This window comes from Procambarus clarkii, chromosome 40 (assembly GCF_040958095.1).
Source record: "Procambarus clarkii isolate CNS0578487 chromosome 40, FALCON_Pclarkii_2.0, whole genome shotgun sequence".
Taxonomy (NCBI): domain Eukaryota; kingdom Metazoa; phylum Arthropoda; class Malacostraca; order Decapoda; family Cambaridae; genus Procambarus; species Procambarus clarkii.
Genome location: NC_091189.1, coordinates 430,688 through 441,955, shown reverse-complemented (window position 1 = coordinate 441,955; position 11,268 = coordinate 430,688). Strand labels below are relative to the sequence as shown.

General features: G+C 44.0%; 1 non-coding gene across 1 annotated transcript; it reads left to right on the top strand.

The window, feature by feature from the left end:
• The first annotated feature begins 1,826 nt into the window (after positions 1-1,826).
• TRNAQ-CUG (transfer RNA glutamine (anticodon CUG)) lies at positions 1,827-1,898 on the top strand. Its single transcript has one exon. It is a non-coding gene; the product is annotated as a tRNA-Gln (tRNA).
• Positions 1,899-11,268: the final 9,370 nt, after the last annotated feature.

Here is an 11,268-nt window from a genome sequence, read left to right as displayed (position 1 = left end):
CATAAAATATTTGTTGCAATTCACGCCAAATTTAAAGGGAAATATCGATCAAAGAACTTATCCATTAAAAATCAGATATACTCAGTCTCCTGTTGACTAGCCAACACTCTCCTTCACTATTCACTTAGTAGTGAACAGGAACATGGGTGCTAGACAGCTGCTGCGGTCAGTAGTTAACACACACACACACACACACACACACACACACACGGGGATCATCACTCTCTCCGTCACAAAACTTGAGGAGGATTGACGGGAAACCAATCCATATATCTTCGCCCAGCAGTAAATGGGGACCTGGGAGTAAAACAGATTGACGGGTCGTGTTCTAGGTAAAATCTAGTGTGGCGAGGCATACTGTGATAAAAGGGTGTGGATCCCATACACACTTCAGGGTGGGTATGGGGTGAACTACCCTTCAGGGTGGGTATGGGGTCCACTACCCTTCAGGGTGGGTATGGGGTGAACTACCCTTCAGGGTGGGTATGGGGTCCACTACCCTTCAGGGTGGGTATGGTGTGAACTACCCTTCAGGGTGGGTATGGGGTCCACTACCCTTCAGGGTGGGTATGGGGTGAACTACCCTTCAGGGTGGGTATGGGGTCCACTACCCTTCAGGGTGGGTATGGGGTGAACTACCCTTCAGGGTGGGTATGGGGTCCACTACCCTTCAGGGTGGGTATGGGGTGAACTACCCTTCAGGGTGGGTATGGGGTCCACTACCCTTCAGGGTGGGTATGGGGTGAACTACCCTTCAGGGTGGGTATGGGGTCCACTACCCTTCAGGGTGGGTATGGGGTGAACTACCCTTCAGGGTGGGTATGGGGTCCACTACCCTTCAGGGTGGGTATGGGGTCCACTACCCTTCAGGGTGGGTATGGGGTCCACTACCCTTCAGGGTGGGTATGGGGTCCACTACCCTTCAGGGTGGGTATGGGGTCCACTACCCTTCAGGGTGGGTATGGGGTTCACTACCCTTCAGGGTGGGTATGGGGTCCACTACCCTTCAGGGTGGGTATGGGGTCCACTACCCTTCAGGGTGGGTATGGGGTCCACTACCCTTCAGGGTGGGTATGGGGTCCACTACCCTTCAGGGTGGGTATGGGGTCCACTACCCTTCAGGGTGGGTATGGGGTCCACTACCCTTCAGGGTGGGTATGGGGTCCACTACCCTTCAGGGTGGGTATGGGGTCCACTACCCTTCAGGGTGGGTATGGGGTCCACTACCCTTCAGGGTGGGTATGGGGTCCACCACCCTTCAGGGTGGGTATGGGGTCCACTACCCTTCAGGGTGGGTATGGGGTTCACTACCCTTCAGGGTGGGTATGGGGTTCACTACCCTTCAGGGTGGGTATGGGGTTCACTACCGCTCACAGCACGGCGATGTCATTAAAAATAAACTATACAGAAAACTTATTTATTTCCCTTTACTGTGAAAAATTTCCCCTCGTGTAAAGAAACTTTCCCTCGTGTAAAGAAACTTCCCCTCGTCATAGGTAAGATGCTGAAAAAAAGAACTTAAAAAGAACTTTTTCAGTGTCAGAGTAGTTAACAGGTGGAATGCATTAGGCAGTGATGTGGTGGAGTCAGATTCCATACACAGTTTCAAATGTAGATATGATAGAGCCCAGTAGGCTCAGGAATCTGAATATCAGTTGACTGACAGATGAAAGACGGGACCAAAGAGCCAGAACTCAGCCCCCGCAAGTAAAAGTAGGTGAGTACAACTAGGCGAGTACGCTAATTGATGACACATCAATGGCGGGAAAATGTGAGCATGTCTAGGTGTTGTTGATAAGATAAGCTGCCTTGCACCCACATCGTAAGGTCCCATGGTGTAATGGTTAGCACTTTGGACTCTGAATCCAACAATCCGAGTTCGAGTCTCGGTGGGACCTGAATCTTGTTTATTTTAATAATACTAAATACCTTTTGTTTATACATTGTTTAATTACAGTTGCAAATTTGCTTGGTGGTTAAACTAACTGGATTAAATGTTTGGTGGTAGACTAAAGACCTAACAACCGCCGAAGGTTGTTAAAGGTCAAAATAATAACTTACAAACCAACTAAGAAGTACAGTTAGTCCAGAACATTATCAAATACTGAAATAGAAAAGGAGAATGATCTGGGAAGAGACTTATTATTATTAACATCTTTATTGACAAAATTAATTACAATTTTGCCTAATCTGAGGATTTTGAGAGTCTTATTAAATTGAGGTTAATGCTAGTATTCACTGTCACGCAGGACAGAGGGTCATACATAAGACAATGGGAAGAGACATGACTGATACCTGTCCCTGGAGGCACAGAATAAGAGTCAGGTGTCCTAAGGAACAACCGTGGACATCTTCAAGAGAAAACTAGATAATTTTCTTCAAGAAGTGCCGGACCAACCGAGCTGTAGTGGATATGTGGGCCTGCGGGCCGCTCCACGCAACAGCCTGTTGGACCAAGCGCTCACAAGTCGAGCCTGGCCTCGGGCCGGGCTTGGGGAGTAGAAGAACTCCCAGAACCCCATCAAGCAGGTATCAGAGAGTACTGACAAGCTTCACACAGTACCTGTTCCCAGACCAAACTCCTTCTCTGGCGAAAATAATTGTCTCCAGTTAAGGCCTTAAATACACGCGTCATCCTCAAACTCACTTAAAACTGAATTGCGTGAATTAAGTTCATTTAATTCACTTAAATCTGAACTAAATCTGAGAATTAGCCATTTCTCAGATCATCACTCAAGTTTGTTTAGACAGAGATATATAACAAATGTTCAAAAGTTTGTAAATATTTCATCTAAATGATCTACTATCAGAAATGGTAACCAGTTATCCTCAGTTTGCTAACTATGGGCAGTAAATGCGAGTGACTGTAACCTCTCCACCGCTGCCCACTCGATAATCGAATCTAAATATGAAACTAGTTCACCACATATGTAAGTCGCTTATCTAAGAGACTGTACTTGTGGTCGTTCTGAAACCCATTTTTTATATAATAATTCACTAAACTGTGGTTAAGGGTTCTAGTGCAAATCACTGTGGTAGTCCACTTGTTGGTTCCCTTCATTAAATGTAATTTTTTTTTAAATTTTGCCCTGAGGAGCGAGTTCATTGGGCAGCGCCACTCATCTTGTGAGTGGACACACCACCATAGTGACAGTATTGGGCAGCGCCACTCATCTTGTGAGTGGACACACCGCCATAGCAGCATGTACAACACTCCCCAATAGGAAGAAAACCCGTTGGGTTGTTCCCTTCATTCTGATTCCTTCGGTCTCGCTACAACTCATTTCTATCTGTTGAATACGCATCATTTGTTTATGATTCATACACACATGTATTGCTTATTATCTTCATTCAAGACGGATGAATGAACAGGGAGATGAACAATACAACGAGGGGTATCGTACCGCTTCGCAACTGGACAACTGAATCGGCTTGTTGTCCCCTTTCCTCGGAGATGAAAGGAAGCTCACTCCTTGGTAACAGGAAGAGGTCATAAGAATGTCAGGGTTGCTCAGGCATCTCCAGGGAGCTGCAGACTCTCAGGAATCCGCCAGGGTAAGATCCTCGAGTCTTGAAGAGGGAAGGGGGGAGGTCGAAGCAATGAAATACTTGGGTTGGATGCCTCGCTGAATTTAAGACATTGAAAATGGTATATAGTCAACTGTGAATCTTCAATCCACGAGAGCTAAAAGCTTCTAAAAGGAATCTTGTTTTCTTTATTTCTATTTTTCGATAGAAATCGAAATAAAAAATCTCTCGATAAATCGAGATTTAAATTTTATTTTTTTTAAATTTTGCCCCGAGGGGCGAGTTTATTGGGCAGCGCCACTCATCTTGTGAGTGGACACACCGCCATAGTGACAGTATTGGGCAGCGTCACTCATCCTGTGAGTGGACACACCGCCATAGTGACAGTATTGGGCAGCGCCACTCATCTTGTGAGTGGACACACCGCCATAGTGACAGTATTGGGCAGCGCCACTCATCTTGTGAGTGGACACACCGCCATAGTGACAGTATTGGGCAGCGCCACTCATCTTGTGAGTGGACACACCGCCATAGTGACAGTATTGGGCAGCGCCACTCATCTTGTGAGTGGACACACCGCCATAGTGACAGTATTGGGCAGCGCCACTCATCTTGTGAGTGGACACACCGCCATAGTGACAGTATTGGGCAGCGCCACTCATCTTGTGAGTGGACACACCGCCATAGCAGAATGTATAAATCAAGATCTTTCTCTCTCTGTCTCTCTCTCTCTCTCTCACTCACACAAATCCAAGAGTCGATGCTCGATCCCGCAGGCACAAATAGATGAGTACACACACACGCGCGCGCGCGCGTATGCAAGGCTGGCTAACCTCAGAACTGCCTCCAGGAACCTGTGCACGGAATCATTCAGATTCTTGTCTACTACATATGTAAGACCAATCCTGGAGTATGCGGTCCCAGCATGGAGCCCGTACCTTGTCAAGCACAAGACGAAGCTGGAAGAAGTTCAGAGGTATGCCACTAGGGTAGTCCCGGAAGAGGCCTGAGTTACGAGGAAAGGATGCGTGAAATGCACTTCACGCCCCTGGAAGACATGAGAGCTCGGGAAGACATGATCACTACCTACAAAATTCTCAGAGGAATTGACAGGGTAGATAAAGATAAATTGTTTAACACGGGCGGAACGCGAACAAGGGGACACAGGTGGAAACTGAGTACCCAAATTAGCCACAGGGACGTTAGAAACAACTTTTTTCAGTGTCGGAGTAGTTTGAACAGGTGGAATGCATTAGGCAGTGATGTGGTGGAGGGTGACTCCATACACAGTTTCAAATGTAGATATGATAGAGCCCAATAGGCTCAGGAACCTGTGCATCAGTTAACTGACAGTTGAGAGGCGGGACCAAACAACAGAAGCTCAACCCCCGCAAGCACAACTAGGTGAGTATACGCACAAACATGGACACTTTGGAAACTAATTTACGAAGTAAAGAAATTTACTTTGGAAACTAAATTTACATGAGTAATTTACTGAACTACAAGAGCATCTAGTTGAACAATCCCATAAATACACAATTAAGAATTGGTTAGGAAGAATAACCAAATTATTCTTGTTTCCAAAACGCCATAAGCTTCAGCACAAGACGGTAAAACTAGACGAAATGGAAATTACATGGATGTTAAAGACGTGTAATAAGGAGGTTATAGGACACCTAAATATATATATATTCTAAGGTTTCAAAATATTCGTACACTACACGTTGGCCAAACCGACAGCTGCAGCAATGATGCAAGAGGAGGAGAATGGGTCAGAAGAGGAAGAGGAGAAAAGGAAGTGAATGAGGACCATCATTACTCAACATGAGTCAACAGGACAGCTGGGGACCTCAGGGAACGGGCGTGTAGGCCTGTGTGGCGGAGGGGTGTGTAGGCCTAGTGTGTGAGTCATGCGGGCATGACTCACACACACACACACACTTGGGCACGTCAAGGTCCCCTGGGATGGTCTCACTCCCCCCCCCCTCTCTCAAACCTCATTGGGGCCTACTACGCCTTCTCTACGCCCTCTCACTCTATGCCTCATCTTTTCAACCCCCTCTTCCCTCCCTCCCTCCCTCCCTCCCTCTCTCTCTCTCTCTCTCTCTCTCTCTCTCTCTCTCTCTCTCTCTCTCTCTCTCTCTCTACTTTTTAGGTCGTGTATGTGCGATATATTGTTGTAAAAACTTAATTAACTACAGTGACTTACAATTTTGGCTAGATCGGAGTAATTCAGTGGAGTCTTCTTGCTGTGAGGAAGCTACTCATATTCATTGCCACATATGATCATAGTGACAAGAAGGGAAACTATAGAGACAAAGTCATATATCCTTCAGGAGTCCATATATATACATATATATCCTTCAGGAGGCCATATATATACATATATATCCTTCAGGAGGCCATATATATACATATATATATATCAGTCAGGAGGCAATATATTTTTCAGGACATATATATACATATATATATATATATATATATATATATATATATATATATATATATATATATATATATATATATGGCACCTAATCCACTTGACCATCACGACCGGACAAAAGCTGATGGTAGCCGAGGCTATTGGCCCATCACCCCGCCGGCACTCTGATGGTAATCTTGGGCATAGTATTTTATCAAATCACCTCATTCTTTGGGGCACACGTGAGGAACACAAATGCGAACAAGCCTGAATGGTCTCCCAGGCATACATGCAATACACCCCAGGCATAGTCACTTCTGTGATGTGAGTTTTCAGTTGCATCAGTTTTCAGTTTTCAGTTTTCAGCGGACACCACGAGCGTAGCTCTCGTCCTGTCACTACACTTAGGTAATTATACATCCACCATACGATTTTATTAACAGCAATTCCTTGTAGCTTCAGGCTTGAAGGTTTTCCCCTCACCTTCTGTTGAACTTTTCCTTGTGAGACGGAATAAGGGAGAGTTATGGGACCGTGAATTCGAATGGGACAGGGTAGACACGTAAAAAAGGGGGGGATGGAACGGGAAAATGGGCACAGGGAATATGGACAGAACGAGGAATGGGACAAATGGGACACTGGAGAGAGGAATATGGACACGGGGGGGGGGGGGGAGAGGAATTAGACATAGGGAAGTGGACGAATGAGAGGGTGTGAAGGAAAAATTAAATGCTATAGAAAAACAAGGGGAAATAGAATGAAATTAAAAAGGCAAAGATAATTCAATTAGGAGGTCAAGAGGGTGTAATGGAGAGGTGTTTGGTTATCTCCCCCCCTCCCCCCTTTATCACTCTTCCCTGTCTCCTTTACCTGTCTTCGTTCTGTCACCTTTTCACTAGCGTTCCTGTCTACCCTTGTCTCTTTTCTCTTCTTAATATGTCTCCCTCTTCTTACCTCCTGTCTCTCTACCTCTTTCTCCCCTATTTATCACTCGTTTCTCATCTTCGTTTTTTCTGTTAAGTTCATCTTCGCTTTGACCTCTCTCTCTCTCTCTCTCTCTCTCTCTCTCTCTCTCTCTCTCTCTCTCTCTCTCTCTCTCTCTCTCTCTCTCTCTCTCTCTCTCTCTCTCTCTCTCTCTCTCTCTCTCTCTCTCTCTCTGTAATTTATACCTTTGGCTGTGACTTGCAAACAGCGTTTTTCCGCTTAGTGTATTCACCTAGATGGTGTTGCAGGGGTTGAGCTCTGGCTCTTTGGTCCCGCCTCGAGGACCGGGGTGGTGGGAGTCGCAGAGCTGAGGTTGTTGCCTCTCAGTCAACCTCTTGCTGCCTGTCATCAACCACTGTCGCAACCCTACTGAGGAAAGAAGTGTGAATTATGGAAAAAAATCAAGCCATTGCCGATATCTTCTCTTCCTCTTTATATATATATATATATATATATATATATATATATATATATATATATATATATATATATATATATATATATATATATAATCATATAGTAGGAGCAAAATCTCAGGGTAATGCTTCTCTCGCTCCAAAGTAATTAAAAATAAAGAGAAATATCCCAGAAGTTTACGGGTGAAAATCTAATTAGTAGACGAGGATGACGGGAAGGGCGAGGGGGGGGGGCTGCTGGAGTCCACAACCGGTTTTCGGAAAGAAAGGAGAGAGAGAGAGAGAGAGAGAGAGAGAGAGAGAGAGAGAGAGAGAGAGAGAGAGAGAGAGAGAGAGAGAGAGAGAGAGAGAGAGAGAGAGAGAGAGAGAAGATGAAAGGAGTTAAATACCGAGTTCCGTGTCGCGGGTCAATCCGTACACAACTCAAAACGTCTCCACAGTAATAATTACATTTTCAGTAATCGTTCCTTAGAAGTGTTTATTATTCGACCCTTCCTCTCCCCCTCGCAGGTCAGACGAAAATACCAACGTACTGTGTCTGTCGTGGCGCCCTTAGGGGGGGGGGGTACCCTTCTTGCTCGTCAAGAGGCGTCGTCGTTCCTGTCGTATGCTAATGGGGGGGATACGTTTGTCTTCACCACACCAGGCGACTATTTTTTTGTTCAAAACAATAGGAGAGTACTTTTGTTCAACACATCAGCAGGCTACTTTTGAACACTAAACCACACACCAGCAGATGAGCAGCAAGCTTCCATTACCCCCAACACAACACCCGTGCCTCCTTATCAGCTTGTTATAAAGGAACTTCTTTTCCTTTATAAAATGGAGGAAAATGTCCTGAAATGGAGGGTTTATAAAATGGAGGTTTATAAAATGGAGGGGTTATAAAATGGAGGTTTATAAAATGGAGGGGTTATAAAATGGAGGTTTATAAAATGGAGGGGTTATAAAATGGAGGTTTATAAAATGGAGGGTTTATAAAATGGAGGGTTTATAAAATGGAGGGTTTATAAAATGGAGGGTTTATAAAATGGAGGGTTTATAAAATGGAGGGTTTATAAAATGGAGGGTTTATAAAATGGAGGGTTTATAAAATGGAGGGTTTATAAAATGGAGGGTTTATAAAATGGAGGTTTATAAAATGGAGGGTTTATAAAATGGAGGGTTTATAAAATGGAGGGTTTATAAAATGGAGGGTTTATAAAATGGAGGGTTTATAAAATGGAGGGTTTATAAAATGGAGGTTCATAAAATGGAGGAAAATGTCCTGAAAGATATTATTGATAGGAACGTTATCCCCACAGACACCAGTCAGAATTTACTTTTAACAATATATTACAAAAACAAGAAGACCACCAACTTGCTTATGAAGAACTCTCTAGAAACCAAAATGAACGCCTTAAAAGAGATCAGTGTCATCTATGCCTTCATATGCACGCTTAGGGACTGTCAGCCTTAAAGATCTCAGTATATTGGCAAGACCACAACGTCTTTCTCAAGGTGACTAAAAAAATTTGCACAAGCAACAGGGTTCCCTCAATCTCCTCACACAACCAGACCATCACCAGAGACATCTTAACAAGCAACACTGAAATAATCGACAGGTACAACGACAACAGGAGACTCGACATCAGCGAGGCACTATACATCAAAATGTCAAGACCAGCAATCAACAACCAGTTAACACAATACATTCTACCCACTTCAAGACCCCGAGCCAACACAGAGACAGGATCCAAAAATACATAATCTGGTTTTGTTGATGCCTGTAGTAACCTATTAATATCCCATATGTTATGCCATTCATCCACTTGATCTGTGCCACCTCACTCGAAGAGATTATAAGCCTTTGCAAAAGCATGGTAAATCCAGGGGCACCGCTCCAGTGCCTGGTAAGTCCGGTACGGGCTCACCATAGCCCGTGCTACTTGCCCCGCTCCTGTGCCAGGTAAGTTACGGGCTCACCATAGCCCGTGCTACTTGGAACTTGTTCCGAGTAGCTGAATCTATAACAACAACAACAACAAGCATGGTAAATAAAAAATCACACAGCCCAGCTCATGTACCAGGTAAGTTCACTACGGGCTCACCATAGCCCGTGATACTTGGAACTTTTTGTTCCGAGTAGCTGAATCTTAAACAACAACAACAGCATGGTAAATTAGTCCTTGAGACTGTTAGAAGCGACCTTGCAAACCGCATCCTTAGTGATCAGACTAAATAAGAAGTATGAAAATGAACTCTGAGTACTCTCAGTGTTAACTGTTTTAATAATGTAGAGTGTACACTATCTTGGGTGCATTTACAAAATCAACTGATAGATCCTGGTTATCCCGTAGATTAATTGGTTGATTAATCTGTAATTGAGTTGGGTACATATTTAATATTTTGATGGAGTTAGCTACCTTGTAAAAACCAAAATGCATAATCAGATTTAACTCTTCTTCTTTAGACCTCAGGTGAGAGCAGCATATTAAAAAGTTTAACTTGAAATCTCATGTGTTGCCGAGATCTACTCAATGCCTTCACGCCGAAAACTGTGCTAATGCATACAATTCTCTCGCTTGTGCTAGGTAATTTTAACTCTGCTCTCATATTAACTATTCTAGTGGACTTTGGAGCCCCACGGATGAGACGCATAGCTTCATTTTGCAAGGTTTCAAAGGATTTTTGCTCTTTGCATGTATACAGTGTGAGATGTAGAGCATTGTAGTCAATCACAGAGCGTATAAATGATACATAAAACATTCTAGCAAGTATCACGTTAATTCCATGATTGACACCAACAAGGACCCGCAAGGGCTTTAATCTCTCCCACAGTCTCCTCTTGAGAGAAGAAAGGTACCCCGGGACGTTAACGGGGACACCAAGGTATCTGTAAGACTCGCAGTTCTCCAGCGCTCGCCCATCTATATGATAATTGGCTGGTGTAATACCACATGGAACGAGGGCACGAGTTTTCTGTACAGAGATAAGGAGGCCACATTCCTCAGCTCTAGTAGCAAAAGCATCGAGCAGAACTTGTATTCTAGGCTCGGAGGCAGCCTGTAAACATATATCATCAGTATAACAGATGTCCGTGTCTTCATTATTAGTTGGAAAATCTTTAAATAAGTTTATGCATCAGGCCGTTGAATAACAAGGGACTGAGGACCCCTCATTGTGGAGTTCCCATGTTCAAAGTGTTTGCTCTCTGTGCTTTTAACACCATTAAACAAAACATATGCTGTTCGATTATACAGATAGCCCTTTATCCATTTCAGTAATTGTCTTTGTATTCTAGCTCATCAAGCTGTTCTAGAATGATTTCCCTGTTTACTGTGTCAAAGGCTGCTGCTAGGTCCATGAAGACGTAGTATTCAGCGAAGTATTCAGCAAAATAGTGCTATGTACTGAGCCCAGATATAAATCCAAACAGTTGGGGTGACAGGTGCTCCTGTATACGATACATAAGTCGGTTAAGAACAATGCGTCCAAGCACTTTACAAACACACGATGTTAGAGATATGGGTCTATAATTATCTGAGTGTGGTTTGAGGATAGGAACAATGACACTCTTTGTCCAAGCATCAGGTAATATTCCTTCACTTAAACTCATTCTATATAACACTAAAAGTGGATTACCTGGTACGTGTGAGACTAATCTCAGTAGACTGTAAGTAATACCGTCCTCTGCAGGAGCAATTGATTTGCCCATCTTTAGTGCATGATTTAATTCACATTCAGTTACATCATTAAGGTCCGACACGTCGATAGCTGTACAGGCGAGATTGATGGTTCGTTGTCTGTTGGGGCGTGTGTCATCAAGTTTGTGCTGTATGTTAATTGGGAGTGAGTTGAAGCTTGATGTTAGTGCCCATTGATCAAGGAGAAAGTTAGCTTGTTCTAGTGGGCTGTGGTGCAGTGGTTTGGTTG